This window comes from Polyergus mexicanus, unplaced genomic scaffold (assembly GCF_030449975.1).
Source record: "Polyergus mexicanus isolate NDT 795.1 unplaced genomic scaffold, iyPolMexi1.0 SCAF_10, whole genome shotgun sequence".
Lineage (NCBI taxonomy): Eukaryota > Metazoa > Arthropoda > Insecta > Hymenoptera > Formicidae > Polyergus > Polyergus mexicanus.
Genome location: NW_027223330.1, coordinates 8,607,860 through 8,628,107, shown reverse-complemented (window position 1 = coordinate 8,628,107; position 20,248 = coordinate 8,607,860). Strand labels below are relative to the sequence as shown.

At 40.7% G+C, this 20,248-nt stretch overlaps 2 protein-coding genes across 7 annotated transcripts in view; both read left to right on the top strand.

Moving 5' to 3' along the window:
• Window positions 1–20,248, top strand: part of LOC138937209 (ERI1 exoribonuclease 3) — a 181,367-nt gene that overhangs the window by 133,287 nt on the left and 27,832 nt on the right. The window lies entirely within an intron of this gene.
• Window positions 1–20,248, top strand: part of Eip74ef (Ecdysone-induced protein E74) — a 186,508-nt gene that overhangs the window by 155,758 nt on the left and 10,502 nt on the right. The gene's annotated exons all lie outside the window — the stretch shown is intronic.

Below are 20,248 nucleotides of genomic sequence, written 5' to 3'. Positions count from 1 at the left end.
AGTTGTAATATATAAGTCCCCGCTTTAGTAGCAAATTTTTTTTGTTTTTTTGTTTTTTTGTGAATGTATGCCGAAGGGAACTATGTGACAAAAAAGTATTACGCTATCGAATTGAGATAACTAGGTGAATATTTATATACCTTCGTTGAATGTGTCAAACGGATTGTAAAAGCTGATCGACGTGTGACGTGAAAAACTTTGATCGATTTTTAGCCACATCCAATTCCGCGAAATGCGCTGCAGCTCGCAAATAAAATAATTGCCAGCAAGATGTCTATTAATATTTTTTTACGCCTATTTTACTCTTTTAATATTATAATATTTATATTTTTAAAACATAGTAAAATTTTCTAACAGTATACCAATTATATACAGTTTTCAACGTGACTGACAGTTTTATTTCATATCTCGCTATAACGGAATAATCCGATAACATAATTCTCTTCTTGTTAAACAAAGCTTTGAACGTTCTATATTATATAAACGTGCGACCGATTGACGTCAAGAAACGCTCTGCCAAATACGAGCAAATAAAATTAATCTCTCGGAAAGATTCTCTCCGAAAGAGACAAGATTTTCTAGTATAGATAAAAAGAGAGAACACGATACTTGACTCGCGTACCGCGATTTCAAAGGTGGGCGCGATCGCGGAACAGAAATTGCACCGAGTTTCTCGACGAGAAGCGCGAGGAGGCAGGAAACGACTAATCCGTTTGAAATGAAATCGCGAGCGGGGAACTTCCTCCGTGTGACAGATGCCAAGTGAAAGGATTCGCCTCGGTAGTTGCGCGGGAAAACGTTGAAAAGTGCGACGCGCGAACCCATCGCCGTCGTCGGCGACGTCGTCATCTCCGATGCACGGCTTCGTCTCGTTCTCGTGACCCACTTGCCGTTCTCCGATTCGACGGCCCAGATTTGCTTCCTGCCGCTGCCTCCGAAGCATTTCCGTCTACGCTTTCGCGTCTTGCGGTCGCGAGCAGTTTTCTCTTTCGATGTCTGTGATCTCCGTCGAGATGCGCGATCATTCCTTTTCGCGAATATAATTGTGTCATTAGATATTCTATTATTCTTCTTATTCATTTGCATCTGTCGAATTTAATTCGTTAAAGATATGCTCTCTTTTTCTTCTAATAAATTTTTTACTAAAAGGTACAATTTTTTTTTCATTTTTTAATCGTAAAAAAAATTTTAACGATAAGATTTTAAAAGTGGAGGACGTGACGCAACGTAACACTCTACGGATTACGGATATTCGCGCGACATTGAATCTTTACCGAATTATTTGCGCGTTGAGGTGTCGCGAAATTAATTATACGCGCGAAACGATCTGATTTAATCGCAATCGATAGTCGGTATAATTAATTAGAACACGATCGATCAATCGGAAGGTGGGTTTCTCGTCTGCGATTTCGCGAAGTCTCTTCATTTTCGCCATTAAACCGGCCCGATTCGAATCATCGATAGCGACCGATCACTCGATCTCGTCGATATCTGGCGCCGCGTGATTCGAAGATTCGCGGCTCACTCTCGGATCGGCGCCAAGGTTGATTTCTTCGACGAGCGCAGGTCGCAGGTGGAAAGTGCCGACGCTTCACAAATCGCGGTGAAATTCTCCGCGTGCGAGCACCGAGTATCAATTATCGTCGCGAAAAGTAGAGAAAAGAGAAGCGAGCGGGCAGGCAGGCAGGCAAGCGCGCCTTCGAACGGAAGCGGCGAGCATTGCGAGTTTTATTATCATCGTAGGCTGCAATTCCCGCCGCGTCGCTCGACAATGAGATCGAACTTTCCCTAATTGAAAATATCCCGCGCACGAGACTGCCTTTTAACCTCCTTTTTAATGTCGGGGAAAAAAGATTGTTGCAAATTCTCCGCCGTATCTTTAAATGCCACTTGTGGCTGCGCGCGGAGATACGAGAATAATCGACGTTTATCTCGCTACGAATTATCATTCGAAATACATATTTACGCTAATAAGAGTCTTAATAAAAATTTACATTGTTCGATATAACAAAGTCTTCTTTTTCTCTTTTTTTTTTTTTTTAAATATACGACACTGTTAAGCGATTAATTCATAAAACTTTGCAAAAAAAGACGCTATGAAAAAAGAAACGAAACGGCAGACTCCGTCATAATCTCATTCTAATATTCGTGCGAAATTTTATATCATATTATTTCTTTTCGATTAAATGAAGAAATAATATAAATCACGGTGAGAAGCGTCATAGTCTCGTGTTTGTTATGATTTTCACATCGCGCTCCAAATCTAACCAGGAGAAACGCTAGCTTCTTCCTTTATTTTCTACAAATTCGATTTTATCTTGTTCATGATTGAATTAAACGGGGAAAAAGAAGGAAAGATTCGTCGATAATCGAAAGATCTAAGGAGCAATCTAATAGCGCATTAATGGTGATTTAATAAATCACGAAAATATTGCCCCTATATACTTTGTCGCATACGTTACCTTTATCTTAATTTGTATAAGAGAAACAAATTTCTTTTTTTTTTTCTTTTTCTTCTTCTTCTTCTTCTTCTTCTTGAGGGGAAAGAGGACGCTGCTACATAAAGTTTGGAAAGTAAGGGACAAAAGTGCCGTAACGACACTGCGCCTCGATTCGCCGCGCCGAGTAAAAGTGTGCCAGATTGTATAATCGAACGTGAATAAGCAAAATGTTACGCCATAGCGATTTGGTAACGTCGCCGGTCCCCTCCTTTTCCCCCCTCCCCCTCCCCCCTCTCCTCCCTTCACCCTTCATCACTCCCCGTCCGACGAGCACGGCCGTGTTCCCATTGCGGTAGGCGCAACGGTTCGCGCGGATGGCGATAGCGGACAGGAGAAAATTCAACCTGTTAAGGACATAGGAAATACTATTCGAAAAAAGAAAAGAAAAGAAAAGAAAAAAAAAACGCATCGGCTATATTCAATCCTGCTGGATTATAAACGATTCGTGTAAAATACAATAATTTTATTTGTACAATGAGTAGACGATTGTGTATTGTTAATTGATTAAATATATATTTCACGGGAAATAAATATTTCCGACGCGTATAAAATCTCGTCGAAGATTTAAAATAATATTATATTTAAATGCTTTAAAAAAAAAAAAAAAAAAAAAAAAAAAAAAATTATATTTGACTCACAATTTGGATGGTCAGCTGATTTGCATTTGTGCAGAATACGCTTATAAATACTCGCGTTGTTCACGAGAAGAAATAAATCGCGGTAACACTATAGCTAATAGGAATAAACTATGGTTTAATGGAAATTCTATTCATGCTGATGAATCTTTCTCTTTCTCCCTCTCGACAGCGAGGCTTATTGCGACTCGCTGCTGCGTCGAATAAATCTCTTGGGATCCGGACGACGGAATCGGCCGCTGCATCGCGAGTATATCCGCGAGAATTTGCGCGCTCTGCCAAAACTGCAATTTTCCGCGATCTCGCCGAAGCCAATTGGCCATTGGCCCCCCCTTTTATCTAGATCACTGTATCGCACAAATATTGCGCAACTCGGCTGTAAGCGAGATGATGCATAACCCGTACTCGAGATAATCGAAAACGAGCCCGCGCCGTTTTCAGCTTTCAACTTTCTCTTCGACCAGCTTGGAATCTTTATGCTCTTTGAGGGGAAAAAAAAAAAAAAAAGAATCCGTACATAAGTGCACACACGATTATTTACAATTATTCTCACTGATCGCAGCATGCGCAAGTATTGATCCATTAAATCGACAGCGAGCTCGTTCACGCCGGATTCTCCGTTTATTCGGTCGACCGATCGATGAGCATGAAAGAGCGTAGGACGATCGCCGTTCGCATAGAAGTAGAACTTAGTAGAAAATAATCAGGGAAATTTTTACCGAGTGAAAATTGTAAGCCTATCTATCCGCGTATAGATCTTACAGTCAGGCGCCGTGTACGTATCCGAAATAGTAACTCGGGGAAAGAATAGCATAGCTATTTCCGACCGGATCATCGTCGTTCGAGCCGCGATTCGTCGTCCATTAGCGCCTCTCGACGAACACGCGTGTGAAAGATCCTTTAAGCGTGCCGGGAACGAAAGCGAAGGAACGCGAGGCGCGCGTTGGCAAATCGACGTGGCACAAATTTTGACGCTGACGACGCGTCAAGCGAAAGTGTTACAAGGTTTCGCGAAATAGCGATAGAACCTTAATACGCGTTAAGACGATTTTGGTTTCTACATTTATTCATTCAATTTCAATTTCTTCGTGTTTGTTTTGTGTGTGTGTGTAATATCGCTCGAAAAATAATAAAATCTTCCAAGATCTCCTGTATGAGATATACATGTCCGTTTTTAGATTCTTAAGAATTTTTATCAGAAATATTTTACGATATTTCCTCTTTTTTTATTCGCATCATTCATCCATACGTGTATCGTGTCAAGGGCAAAGCCGATTTTTATACGAATGCGTGAACATCGCTTGACATCCAAGTAGTCTGCGAATACATTAGCGTCTCGATTATTAAGAGAGAGAGAGAGAGAGAGAGTCGTCAAAATATTTTGGTCTTTTCCGAAATCTATAACAAACGGTCTAGACACGTGAAACTTTTTTTTCCGGTTGAGGAAATGATTATATACGTTTGATAATATCTTTCTAAAAAAGGCATGAAATCTCGAAGATATCGAAGCCTCTTTTCCGCGATGCTGATTAGCTGTCTCGCTTGTGCGCCGCGACTTGCTTCATTCGTGTCATTTGCAACTGTCAAATCATGCGAATTTTGACAGTTTGACAATTTGTGAAAGAAAAAGTTAAAGTTAGGAAAGAAAAATTAAAAAAATTGTCCATAAATAAAAGCGCGCGCCTGTGTTGTTCTAATTTATTATACAATATGTGTAAGGATAAAAATTCACGACTGTTTATTTTAAAATAGTGCATTTTTTTTTTTTCGAGAACCTTAAAAATAGAATATACATGTTCGATTTTGTCATCGTAGAGAGAAATGAATTCTTAAAAAAATGTTTTCTTTTTGCATTCTATAAAAGAATTATCCTTTCGAAAGTCTTATAAAGAATAAGACTTATGCAAACAGGTAATATTCAATCTTATCTTACCATCGTATTTAATTACTCTGTCACACGTTTTATATGGTTTCTATAATTTTATCATTTGCTATTCTTTCGCGATTATATTCGCTTTGTTACATTATAATATCGAATAAAGCGCTTCTTGCTAAAAAACAATGTTAAAGACATAAGGACATTTGTTAAACGCAGTTTTTTTTTTTTTTTTTTTCCCCGAGAAGATGCATGAAAATGAACGTATTTGGAAACCGTGCCACTGGGGGATTGGGAATGTCCTGGTTGCCCTAGAGAGAGATCAAGTACTCCTGAGATATTTTTAAAAGATTGCCAGACGCAACGACGTAATTCGCGGATGCGCAAGATGCGCGCGGATGATGGTAGAAGGTGCGAGCGCACAAAGAGGGGCTGGGGAAGTGACTTTTTACCGCGGGAAATCTCCAAGGAAAAAAATAGAATCTCGCGTCGTCGACGAATAAGTAACAGTCGCTTGCGAAAGAGTCGACAGCCGGGCAGGAAGATCGCAGAAGAATTTTCGCGTTCGAAAAATCGCAAAGCAGAATGGTATGAAATTAGAACGCAATATTATCGATCCATGTAGTTTTGCAAAGATGTGATTTTTAATAATTTAGTGATTATTGCAACACCAAGTTTGTAGGATTCCTCAAAATTATTTCCAGCTACTGAAAAAGAAATTGCGATATTTACTTGAAGATGCCTTTTCTTTTTTATTTTCTCGTTTCGAGAAATGATCGGTCGTTATATAAAAATTATCAATAGATAGTTATCTATCTAAAATACGTACAATTTATGGCATTGATATCTTAATTACAGTTGCTATCCATCATACGTATCAAAGTTGGCAGAGAGTTATCGCAACATCAAAAATTTACGATAATATTGACATAGTAAATATAAACCTATCTCTCTATTTACGTGTATGTTTATCAGGCGGTGATTTAATAACACGGTTTACATAATCTTGGCGAAATTATCTTCCGTATTACGATGTTTACATTTCAGGAGAATGTACATTATTAATTAAATTATATATATACCAGATATATAGTATTATGAAGAGAGAGAGAGAGAGAGAGCGACTCACATGATACGATTTTCGATATGTAATCGAATACGATCAATATTTCGTAAGATTAAATCTTGGCAAATTGTTTATTTTGCCAATCAAATTGTAGGGAAATATTCGATTTAAGCTTTAAATTAACCGCACGCGTTGCATTGCTCTCGAACGGCATCTCGCCGAACGGAAATGATAATCTTTTCACAATTGCTCAATGTAAATCAAGGCACTTACACAGCTGTCGGTTATCAGTCAGCGTAAAACGCGGTTAGCGTATCATCCGAGTATTTTTTTCTACCTCGATTTACATTCGCGATTGAAATCTTGTTTGGTACGAGCAATCGATGATAAGCAAGATAATACCCGAGAAAGGCCATCGCCACTGCCATGCATGATTGATCATTTTTATGATTTCGCTATCTGAGAGAACAAACGTCTTTAACGGCGAAAGTGAGTTCAAAGTACTCTCGGTCAATATGTATCGAGGTTTCTTTTTCGTTTTTTTAACAGCATAACAAAAGTTTCTCGTTCTATTCTTAGCACTTTTCTGCAATATATGTTTCAACGCGCGTTCATTGACTTGTCAAAATTTTCTCAAAGAAACGTGATAAAGAAATTCTTATCGAAATCATATCGTTTTACCTTCTCTCGTTTTTTTTTTCCCCCCCTATTATTTTATCATTACACGTCATAGAACAAAAAAGGGTTTGATTCGGTAAAAAAATAAAATATAGGCAAAGATTTATTGTTAGAAAAAATCGTTCGATGTTTCTGATTTTTTTTTATCGGCGAGAATGAATCTAGAACGCTTAGACGTCTTTCTTTTATGTCAAAGAGCGCGAGAACGTTTTTCAAAGTTGAGTGATAACTGCCGGTGTGGAGAGAAATGGATCGCGAGGGGGAAGAATTTCATGAAGCTGCATTTCCGGCACCGCGGAAAGGGCCAAACTCGGGCGCGCATACGACCTTATATAACACGCCTCGCATAGTGGCGAGGAAAAATGAAAGGAACGAAGCGTGATGCAGAGTCTGGATTCTGATGACGAAGGCTAGACTGCGTCTAGGTCTAGGTCGACTGGGCGCGATCTCATATGTTGCGCTTTGTACGATAGTTTACTTCCTGATCGGTATCACAGCCGACTCTTTTTGTCGATGAAATCTGATGCATAACGCGAAATATAAAATGCAATTCATTCGTTTAAATTTTAATTAATTTGTATATTTTGCGCTGCAGAAAAGAAGATTTTTGCTGTTTATCAATTATGAATATTAAAACGGCGCAATCTTATTATATAAAAATTTTAAGTAATATTCGTTTTACAATCTCTTTTTACTAACAAAACGATATGTTGTTGTAAGCTATTTTTCTATAGTTTCTTTTTCGAAATAATCATTATTTTAGAATTATTTGTATCCATTCGACTCGGATGTGAAAGTGCGAGTCCGTTTTTTGATATAGATATAGGTTTCAGCGCGAAAAGAGGAAAAATGCGAGCAAGTGCGAGAGAAACGAGACGCATCGGGGACGAGTCTCTAGGTCTAGGTGTAGGTCTAGGTCGACTAGGGAAGAAGGGGCGCGGCGGTCCACTTCCTGACCGAGGACAACAATCCGGCTTTTCTCTCGGAAATGCTCGCGCGAAATAACACTGATCGCTCGAGCGAGACGCGAAACAATAGAACCGTGTCGGTTCGACGATGCCAGGTTCCGCATGTATATCCATTCCATCGGAGGAAAAGCGCGAATTCTCGTTGCAAATCACGTTGTAAAAAATAATTATCGCAATAATTGATAATGCGATACGGAATCGAATTAGCCCCATCATTTTACGTTCTCGTTACACGCAAGACTTCACTTCGATTTATTTTAATAAAATAAGTCTCTTTAAAATATCTTTTGCTCGTACATGCGAATTTTCCTTCATTTCGGTAACATTTGCGATGGGGGGGGGGGGGGGGAATCAGCACTTGGCTCTCGTAAGAATTGCTTCGGAATCGCCGACTCGCCGTTTTTACAATAGCACAAAAATCGAAAGTTGGCCGGTGCGTTCGCATCGTCAACACGTGACATTCTCGTGACCTGCTGATTAAACGGCATCCGCAGACGTATTCCGGAAGTACGAGCGGTATCGAATTTTTTATTGTAGGCCACGGCATGTTTTGCAAATTGCACGCGAGGCAGAAAATAACGGGTCGCTGTGCGAACGCAATCGACGGATGGAGCTTCGACTCGCGCATGCAAATTCTCGTTTACACATCTTTTTTTCCTGGTTAAAGGAATTTTGCGAGGTTATTCCCCAAATCTAAATTCTTGATAAAAAAAAAAAAAAAAAATTCGCTATATCGAATACTCTCTTTACCTTTCTTTCGCATCGCTTGCATTAATATTGCATTTAGAGCGAACGCATTTTTTAAATTCTCAAGATTCTTTTACATTTTACTCAATCATAATTATTGCCTGTGTGTAATGAAATATAAACATGCTGGGAGGGGTAAAAAATAATATGTGAATGATTGATTATTACGTCAAACTTATAAAACTCTATTGTATTTTGTTTGCATTTATTATTTTCGTAACATTTCAACAGTTTGATTTTTTTTAAATTTCGAAATTCGAGAATTTTAAATATGACGATTCGCCATCATGCTTTCCTCGATCAAGTTATGCGCGAAGCGATGATCAGTTTCACGCTGATATCGCGCAATCCAATAATAAGTTCAGAAGTGCAAATTTCCTTTAAATAGCGTCGCCAGCGTCTGTTAAATATTCACGAGCAAGTTAAACCATAGCGCGAAATTCGTAATTGTTACCGCGAGAGAAAGGTTAAGGAATTAAACATTTCGACGCGAATTCGCTTTGCGCTCGTATCTCCCCGTGTAAATTGCGAATCAAATGCGAGAATTATTTCTATCGTGTACAGTAAAATTTGCTCGGATATTTGTTATATTTCTACAATATATCGTATGGATCGATTGCGCGCACCTTCTTGGTCAAACAAAATATGTCAAATTGAAAAAATTAAACAATAGTCTTTTAGCTTATACTGCAAAATTGCTCGGTCACAAAGGAATAAATTACTGCATGCATATTAACTGCACAAAATAATACGAGGCTGCATTTTTCGCGCGCCAAGTTTTGCGAATTTTGTTATACACGAGGAAGAAATTTTTAATTAGAACGTCGCTCTCTCTCTCTCTCTCGACGATACTTGAAAAAAAATTTATTATACTTGGAAAGAATTTACTGATATAAGTCGGCAAAATATGTGAAAGATAGTCTTGCAAAAATCCTTTATTTAAGAGACTTATAATTCAAGATAGGCGATGCGTCATTCTTGGGAGATCATTTTATATGCACGTGAAGCAGAACTTTAATTAGAACATACAACAATAATTATTTTTTTAACTATATAGAAAATGCAAATTAAAATTACATTTTATAATCAGATTTTGTATCAGAGCATCGAATTTATACGTAAAAATCATAGAGGAAGACGCGTACATTGATAATTCGCACATGTAAGGTATGTGCGAGATATAAGATTCTCGCGCGTTCCGTCTTTCTACGTCACCCTGTAGAGGAGGAAAGGGGATAGGAGAGAACGGGAGAGAATACACTCGGATAGAGGCGCATAGGCTGCGGCAGGCGCTGGCTGACAGAGGAGAGCGCGTCCTTCCTGGGTCTCTGCCCCTACCGGGGGCCGACGTATGTGTATTGTAGTATTGTATATTTGCAGTGTACATATTATCGGAGCGTGCGCTCTCCTCCGCGTGTACACTTGTGCCCGCGTGTGTGCGCGCGCGCCGTCGCCGCCGGCAAAAATGCATAACGCTCTTGCACCAGACGGTTCTCAACCGCGCGCGAGCTCCGGCTTTAACTATAGGCTATTTCTTCCGCGCGCATTTCTTCTAGAAATCGGAACGAAAAGCTGTTTAAATTTGCACAACATGTAATGTATAATTTAATCTTGAGAATAGCAGATCGATAATTTGAATGCAATTTAAATCGAATTATTTAGCGTGAAATGTAATTTGGTTACATTGGAGAAAAAAATTATTAAATTTATACGTTTGCCCAACATGAATTCGCATCCGCTTATTCGAAGAAAAAAAAAAAAAAACGCGATTTAATTTTGAAAATTAAAAATCGATAATTTAATTAAGCGATAAAAAATATCCAAAAAGCGATTATTTAAATCGAAAAAAAAAAAAAAAAAAAATTTCCACACGTTATTTACCGTGAAATGCAATTTAACTGCTATAAATTCTCGGAAGAGTTGAATCGGTTATCGGGATATTGGAATGCGTAAACTCTCCGGATGTGTGTATGAATCGTCGTATCGCGCCAAATAAGAAGAACCACGTTTCGCGCGGAATTATATTCTCGGGACAGAGATACACGCGCGACATTCAATGGATTTCGGTTCAACAACGATAAAGATAATCGGGCGAGTGAAGAATGGAGCGTCTAGGAAGGAAGAGAAGGAGGGAAAGAATCGGCGTGAAGTCGTAGTCGAATAAACGACTCTTCAAGATTTTCCCGATCGTTTACCGATGATCGGATAATTATTGGAGCACATCGCTATCGGGGATCGCGCGTTTTAATCATTCCCCGATTGGGTTTCTCTCGCAAAATATTTTCGAAATTTATCGACGGACTGTCCGTGTGCCCGGCAACGCGACGACAATAATCGAGGATCTTCTGAGTGCAAGGACCAGACGAGGCCGCGCTATTTCCAAATGTCATAGTAACTCGCGAAAAACAAGACGTTTCGAAATTTTCTTTTCGCTTTATTTTATCATACGTAGGCTACAACGATGCACTTTTGCAATCGCACTCGCGATGTATCTTAATCAATTTGCGGATAAAAAAATATAGCTATTAATTAAGTGGAAAAAACTGACAGATAAGAGCCAAGACGCGAGTATAATAAATAATTAATAAAATAATAAAATAATAAATAAATAAAATAATAATATAATAATATAATAAATTAAGAATATATTTTGCACCGTTTTTTCGATTCATTTCCAGCATAGATGTAAAAATACATCAAGATTACATTGATATTTTAAAACTTGACGTATACAATATTTATTGTTGCAGTCAAATTTTAAATTAAAATGGATAATTAAAAAGCAAGGCTCACCAAAACGTCTAAATGCCATCGTCATCACACGTATATATCCATCGATGGTTTACAATATAAATTTTAATTTTATTAATATACATTTATTACTAAGATTTTACGAATCAAATCACCCCGCGCCTTGATTCTTATTTGTCAGTACTCTGAGTCTATTGCTGTTATTAAATATAACTATGTTTAGATTTTTCTTTTCAACCAGTCTTTATATAATTCAAATTGAAAACATGCAAATATATTCGTCTCGTTATGGAGAATTAATTAAATGCGTCATTGCAGTAATAATAAAATCAACAGAGAGAAAATTATTAAAATTTACGATTATTTATTTAAATAAGAGCTATCAACTTTTATCGTTATCGAGAAAGTTACGGACGTATCATATATTTGCCAATTTATCATAATCATTTCATTAACTCATAATATACGTAAATATGTTTATTTATGCAAACATCTCTCTCTCTCTCTCTCTCTCTCTCTCTCGAATTAATCCTTGGACCATCATTTTCGATAGCTATTAAAACAAATATTTTATCGGTGACACTATTATGGCGAAACATCGCGATAAGAAGCTACGTCCAAGTTTTCTTCGATCTATTCGTGACAATTTCTCCGGCCTAGATGGTCGATCCTCTTCTTGACATTACCGTCGTGATGACGGTCTTTTTATCGCCGAGGCCTCGCGGATAAAAAAATTTAGACTAGCGATCGCTATACTTTGATACGCGCGTTGACACTCCACGTCCGTGTGTATCTCGCGCGTTTCCTGCGCTGAAAATAGATTCCTTCGAGCATTTAAACGCGGCTTTCGGTAGGCGAGGAGGAAGCGCGAGAGACGAAAATAATTTTCTCGCGCTTTCGACTTTCAATTTCGACCGGCGCGGCGGTCCTTTCTTCGACGGCGGCACCGCGACCGAACGTTCCTCGAAATCGATGCCAAATAAACAGAATCGTACGCCAAAATGTTAAACTCCGGACAGAAGAACGGTCATGAAAACACAGATGTAGTGTCGCGACTGAATCGGATCTCCGGTTAAAGAGAACACCGCCAATGTTATTCCATGGCCGTGAGATACAAGTACACAAGTGTTTTGTATTCGAATAGAAATAAATCAGAATTCTTTTTCATTACGTTGTTTCTACGAAACAATTGTCTTTAATTCACGCCGCCGATAATGCCAAAGTAGAAAGATTCCTTCATCTAATTTATATATAAACGGTAACTTTTATATACAATATTTATATGTCAGATGAAAATATATATACATATATATGAAAGTAAACAATTGGGATGAGGAAAATGAAAACGTGACAGCGTTATCGATCGAACGTGACACATTTTCGAAATGAGTGAATCGTCTATATCGGAGGCTCCTTTTCCTCCATTGTATCGTCCATTCTCGACCCTCGAAATTCCTCTGACCGACGTGCTCGTCGCCTACGTATGATGAGCGTCACTTTCCTTATTCCTATTATGCTAGCTCACGCATGGGTCTCCGCACGTCTGCACGCACATCGTGGTTGTATGCACACACGTGCATACACGTAACTCCGCTGCGCGAGCTTGCCGACGAAGAGGAGGGTGGAGAGCAGGGGGAAGAAAGAGAGAGAGAGAGAGAGAGAGAGAAACGCGACGCAGCTAGAGTATATCGCGCGGGTATACCAACGCCGAAGGCGCGTATCGGCGGTTCCAGCGAGGTATAGACGGTGACCTTGTCGCCGGCAATTCACCCCGTCTGACCCCCCCTCTCCTTCTCCTCCCCTCCATCCCGGCGGCGCGGTACTCTCCCTCTCTTTCTCCTTCCTCCTCTTCTTCGTCGGTGCCGCTCTTCACTCTCCGCCGTCTTTCGACATCGCGCATTTTACCTCGCGTCCTTTTCTTCTCCGCTCTTCCGCTGGCTCCTCGGGGTAGCGTGATCTCTCCCTACACCCTGCCCAACAACCTATACCCCTCTCCTGCCCCTTCGATGCGCGCGTAGACGGACACGTTCGACGTTTTTCGTCCTTGTCGCACTCCTCGGGAAAGACGTAGGCGCATCTAAACCTCGAGATTCTTCCACTCGCTCGCTCTCTTTGTCTTTCTCCTCGATCTCCCTCTCCCCCTTGCATCTTCGTTTTCGCGCATCACTTATATATCGCGTGCAAACTTTTCTCATCCATGCCCTAGACTCTGCCTCTGTCTTTCCTCGTTCCCTCGCTTTCTCTCTCTCTCTCTCTCTCTCTCTTTGTTTCTTTCCCTCTCTCGTACTTGATGAAGTACATCCGTCTCCGCCGAGTCCTTCGCTTCGCTCCGTTTATGACAAAAGTCGCTACTCTTGTCTCGCACCTCTTTCTCTTCGTGAAGCATTATTAGATTCATATATCGTCTATCCGCCATCCACCTCCCGTTTTCTTTCTGTGGAGCAAACGATATAGACGACTTTTGGTTCCCCCCTTTGCTCGTTCTCGCGAACGCAGCGTCGTTTTTTCAAGTCGCCTCTCATATTTAAAAAAATGAGAATTATGTGTAACAAGACTGTGGACATAACAGATTCATAATATTCACGTTTCGAAGAAATATGGATTCAAGATGCTTTGATGTAGTAAAAGTCCTTCAGTCCTTCCTTTTTTTTTTTTTCGCTTTAACAACCGCGTTTTGCTTGCACATGTTCGCGAAAACAATCTTCATCGTTCTCGTTCCCTCTTACGTCAAAGTTAAAAATCTCTCCCTTTCACTAATGTAAGATACGTACACACCTTCTGCTCGTTCATCGCGAAGTTACGAAATGAGAGAAAAAAGAAGAGAGAGCGTATATATAAGTTTCATTTTATGTGCACTTTTACTTTTGTTCGTACCTAGTTTGCGTCGAAATGGTTGGAAGATTCCTTTTGTTTCCGTAAATTATGCCTATGTGTTTATTTCCGTATGAATCGAGTAATCAGTCACAATAGTCGATGATGATAATTTCTAAATTAATGTAATTTCCCCCCCCCCCCCGAAGAGATTACACATTTGTTTTATCCATTTTTTATTAATTTTCAACTTGATGAAATAAATCTGTAAGGATTATCTCTAAATAGACTATGACATCGACGTAATAATGGACGATTAAATTTCTGTTAGGAAAAAAAAAAAAATGGAATTAAATTCACCGCAGTAACGACTGTGTACACGCTCCGATCTTTCTTCTTCTTTCTCCCTTCCACCAATACTCATTATCTACTACGTGCCTCTCTCGCACTTCCTGTTTCGCAAATTATACACTAATGTCCCACATATCCGTTCGCAGTCGGTCATACGTCTGCTAAAGTTTAAAGTCGAGATCAATTCACAGTTATTGCTACGCGAAACAATATATATGTATATATGTTTTTTGTCGCCAAATGTTTGTCAAGTAAAAAAACACACTTTAATATAATAAAATTTATATGCTTGTACGTTTTGGGAAAATATCCTCAAGAGAGCAAAAATAGCGCGAAAGTGAGAGCTGTCGAGAAAATACCGTAAATAATTCTGTAAGCAATAAATGATCTCCCTTATGAAAAGTAAAACTTTTAAGAGTACCTTCGAAAAAATCTTTCGAAGAGAAACTTTCGAACATCGTATCTCGTCCTGGATTATTTTTCTTCGCGATATCTTTTAGTATTAACTGATAATTTTTAACTAAATCACGCGGGGATAATTTAATGTTTTTCTTTTGTTTTTCACGTACTTATATATCGGACGCGCGTCCTTTGCGTAATATACCGTTCGATATAACTTCGCTCGCCGAAGTTACGCACTCTAGTTTACGAGCCGTCGAGAGGCGATTACATAATCCGGAGGGAGGTACAGTTCCCGAAAAAATAGAAAGAGAGCAATTTCCAGGATACGAGCCGATCAACAAGTTCCTCGATCCTCTCCACGATCTCTCATGCACGAGTGTAAAAGTACGAAGCCGAAAGTTGACAATTCCAAATGATTCATTTCCGTCGCGCTCAGCAGGGAGCGATTCCCTCCCTCTCTCTTTCCATTTATATATCTCTCTCTCTCTCTCTCTTTCTCTCTTTCTCTCTCTCTCGTCTAGGGCGCTTGGTTGCGAATTCGTGCGCGAATTTGCGCGCTTACCGTCCATCTAAATATAACGCGGCCTGCTGCATGCGCGACGCACGCACGCACGCACGCACGCACGCACGTTGCATCGAGGCGCGCGCACGCGGCTGCATCACCGGTGCATACAGCACGCGACGTCGCGGCCAGCCTAGACCTAGACCCACTGAGCTAGCCTAGATCCGCGGGCGTATGCGCCCGCGAGTAAGACGGGGGGAGAGACGGGGGACGACGAGAGGGCAGAAACACGACGATGGTGGTGGTGAAGGGAGGGGAAAGCGAACCGAGCTGTTTCTAGTACTATCGGAGAAAGTGAACGGGCGTGGCGACGACGGCGACGGTGGCGGCGGCGGCGGCGGTGGCGGCTTCGCACGCGAAACTCTTCCTGTCATGCACGATGCGCCCCCCCCCTCCCCCTCCCCCTCCCTCTCTCACTCTCTCTCTCTCTCTCTCCATTTCCCGCCGTATTCGATTTCCATTATCTACTTGACACACTGGATACTGGACTCGGGCGCGCGCGCGCGCGAGCGCGCGTGGGCGTATTGACACGTGATGCACGAGTTCCCGCGTCGCGTCGTTCACCCTAATAATGAATAAATGATTTCCCTTCCGTTTTCCTGCATCGTGCGAGTCGTTGCGCAAAAAGGAGTTACTCCAGCTGTAATTCCGAGTTGATAAAAAGAGTCGTTAACGAAATTTGCGGCTTCGCGTGTCACCGTTCTTCATCTTATATTTTCATTCAATTATTTATTCATTTACGCATTGGCGAATTAAAAAAAAGTGCATAGTGAAACTTCAAATACACGTTAAATTGAATAGAGTTTCCAAACTTTACTTCGTATCGTTAAATCTTTATTACAATTGTGTCTTTCTTTATCATTCCTATTGCGAAAATTAATTTTCCTAATAAATTATACGTTCAACTAGAATTTCTTCTTCTTTTTATTTTCCATGCAAAATATTGTGTACGAGCTTAACTATATCGACAAGCAGAAACTTTTTCAACCAACAGACAATACCTGATGTGTGCGGGAAAATATTGGAAAAACAGTTTCAACCCTTTCACAGGCATCGCATGCTATACGTATAACTAACTTTTCCATCTCTGGATATGCAAAATTTTTCTCTTCGAATCTTGTGCCGTTAAAGGAAGATTGATGAACGCGGTTAAAAGAATTAAACAGATTCTTGTAAAAGTACACTTACATCCATGCGATATCGTTTAGCATACTCGTTTCTCTCGTCGACATCGATACATGCGTTACATCATCCGTAAGTAACAAAGCGGGATGTACTCTTGCAGCATTCGATACCGTAACCTTTTATATATATATTCGGAGCCACCGCATTATAAGCTCTCGACCCACATTTGTACATGCATATGTACGCATTCTCTCTCTCTCTCTCTCTCTCTCTCTCTCTCTCTCTCTCTCTCTCTCTCTCTCTCTCTCTCGCCTCAGTATGCATAAACTCGCGTTTAAACCGCGCAGACCGGAATCTTGCTGCTCTTCGTTGCAACGAGACCTTGCGAGCCCGATATATACGCCATATCGTTTCATCGAATAATTTCTAGTATTCAAACATTTCAAATAAATAATAGCTTAGATTTTTTACTCTACCGATAGAAAAAGAAATTTGGAAGAAAGAAGAAATTTCTTCAGCCAGTGAATTTTCCCGTTTATCCAAAATTTATCCCAAGAAATGATAGCCTACTTTCATATTATGGATATATAATAATCTTCTTCAATTATCTTTAAATTTCACGCGCACACATACATACGCATCTTTTTGTCTCTCGAGAGGCTCCTTGATGGCGCGCACCTTATCACGGTATTGTAAGAGGTAATAATACGCGAATATATATACCACACCTCGATGACGGGTGGCTCTCTCTTATCGCGATTCTCGCGGTGACAGAAGACGCAGAACGATATTCACGTCGCCTCGTTTCGAACCTCGCTTGAATCTCGCGTTACGTAATTGGCGAGATAGCGATTCGCGCGAATATAAGCGGTATTGATTCTGGGATTGGTATTGGCAAGGGATTGTTGACTTATTTACATTTTCACTGCAATCCTTATCTTATTATTGTAGCACCGGGTAGCGATTGATAAGAGCCCATTCCGAGGTGATCCATGTCAACGGCGCTGACCCAAATCAACCGACGCTGATCCGAGGCCGGGGAGATATTATCTCGATCAAGGCTTATGCTTTTGGCAAAATTACCAGGAGAGGTTATCTATCTCGATAAAAAGAGAGAGAGAGAGAGAGAGAGAGAAAGAAGGAGAGAAAATCTCACGAGCGTATATCGTCGAACACGCCTCGTTACTCGAGAGAACGCGACGCTTATCGAATAATTTCATTTCTTTTTGCTTTTTTTTTTTTCTTCATTTTTGCGCAACGCACGGTCGATATTCTCGTATAGCCGCACGTAATGATCCTGACCCTCTGTCGGCGGTATTATTTCCCTTCCGAGATAGAGAACGTTGACTCGCGGCTGGATTACTAATAGAAGCTAACGTAGCAGCTCGTGTTTATCTCATGGTCGGGACTGCGTGTTCAATTGCGATGCGATCTTTAAAAATAGCCACTTCCGACTCCGTGTCAACGTAATTGCTTGTCTCTCGAGATGGATTATTAAGAAACTGAATTTTATCTCGCGATAGGGTAGGAAAAGTTTGGCGAAAAGAATTTTTATACAAATACGATTTTATATAATTTTATTTCAAAGAGAGTCGTAAAGATTTATATTCTTAGTTCAATGATAGCAAGAAGGGATTTTCGTATATTTATTCATAAAAAAAAATTATACTTATTTATTTTTCGAGGATAGAATATTTCGTGAAACGAGCTCACTCGAAAGAGAGTTGCGAAAAACTTCACCATTTTGCATGCTGCTTCCATAAAACCGCAAACGCGCGCACACGTACGTGCGCATGAGTACGTTAGTGTTCGATTCGAGTCTCGCACAGGTGTTGGTACGCCCACGCGAACGAAACATGTACGGGAGATCTCCTCCCTGTTTGTAACCGACAAAGTATTCAAGTGCCGTCTCGACGCGATGCGTCACTGGGCTCTTTCTGTCGTTCACCTTTCTCACATAAATCTACGCTTATCGGAAAAATTATGCGCAAAAAAATGCAAGAGACGCGTACACGTTTGTCGGATAATTCGCTTTCTTATTGACCTCCTAAATTAACAATCTTTCGTAAATAAATTCGCGGACGCACATCTCTCTGTATCTCAAGGCCGTATTTGAAACATACCGAATTCAGATATCGCCTCTTTCTCTCTCTCTCTCTCTCTCTCTGATTAATAGTAGTTGCTTTTGAGCGGAAGGGAGAGAGGCGAGATGCCACCTCCCGCCTCTAAATTCGGTATCATCCGACCGTTAATAAACGCCGGTCGTCGTATTCCGGATCGCGCGAATTGCACCCGTTCCTCCCTCTCGTTCTCCCGTTGCATTACCGCTCCCCTGCTCTTCCTCCTCCTCCTCCTCCTCCTCCCCCTTGAGTCGCAAGAAGTGCGAGCGGCGCAAGAGTTGCGCGCCATGGTCACTGACCTCGCGCACATCGCGTCGTCTGCGACGACGGAAGAGAGGAGCTTCGTGCATTCTTACCGTTCGCTCTCGCCGTCATCTACCGATCTCTCTTTCTCTCACCCCCCGCCCCCCCTCACTCTCTCTCTCTCTCTCTCTCTCTCTCTCTCTCTCTCTCTCCTTCCCTTTCCCCTGTGTCCATCGAAAAGAAATAACGCGCCGCGGTTGATCGATGTACTAGTGGAAGTAATAAGATAACTCCGTAAAATGCAACACTACCCTAGTGAGACTACTCTGAGATTAGATTATTTGTGACAAGAGTTTATTGCCTTTTCTACAATCGTCCAAATTTTTAATTATTAATTATTTTAATTTTTAATCATTCAATTATTAAATCAGACCTATATATCGGTACGGTTCATTTTTTTAATCTTTCGTTCTCTCTCTCTTTCTCTCTCTCTCTCTCTCTCTCTCTCTCTCCTCATATTTCGTGTCTTCCAATTTTCGTTAGCGCGACTGCAACTGCTTCGTAACGCGCCTCAATTTGGCGAGAACTTTAAGTAAGGGCAACTTGTCAGTTGCCACAATCGTGAGTTCCGCAATGTCGACTCACGCGTAACATTTCGCGGAGGATATCGCCGAGGACACGCGTCGTTTCTACATAAGCCATTCGACAATGTCGACGCATTATTATACACCTACACCTGTCACTCTCTTTCCACTCGTATCGCCGTTGCATATCGAGCCCTCGCGTCTTCCAAAAGAGATGACGCGACGTAGGTAGCAACTTGCGGTTAGGCCATTGTGCGTAACTGTATTTCGCGTGCACGCCTTTTTATATATTTATGTTATATATAATAGAAAATATATAAGATATTTCATTATAAATATAATAAAAAAGATTAGAAATTTTGAAATTTCCAGCTGGAAATAAAATATTTGCAATTTTCAGCGTTTTATACTTACTATTATATTTCCAAAATTCTAAAGCCTCTGTAAAAATCGCGCGTCTCCCTTCATCTGTCAAAAAATCGCGCGTCCCCCTCCCTCTCATCTGTCAAAATCGCGCCAAGGACGGATTCTCTGCCGGTCGCGGCGCGGTTGATCTTCAACGGGATATCGAGACTTCCGGATACCGGGAGAGCTGTCCGGCGTGGCAGGAAACCGACAATGAGAAATCCCATCGACCGATCGACGAACCCGCCGGGAAAATGTAATCGTTTCCGGAGCGAAACGATTATAAATCGCGCGTAGTATTTATATATTTCTTCCGAAAGAAAAATACGCGCATTTTATCGACGCCCCTTTTTATCCTCGGATCGCAATTTCGCGAACGTTCGTCCGGAAGGAATCATTACTCATCCCATATGCCACGATTAT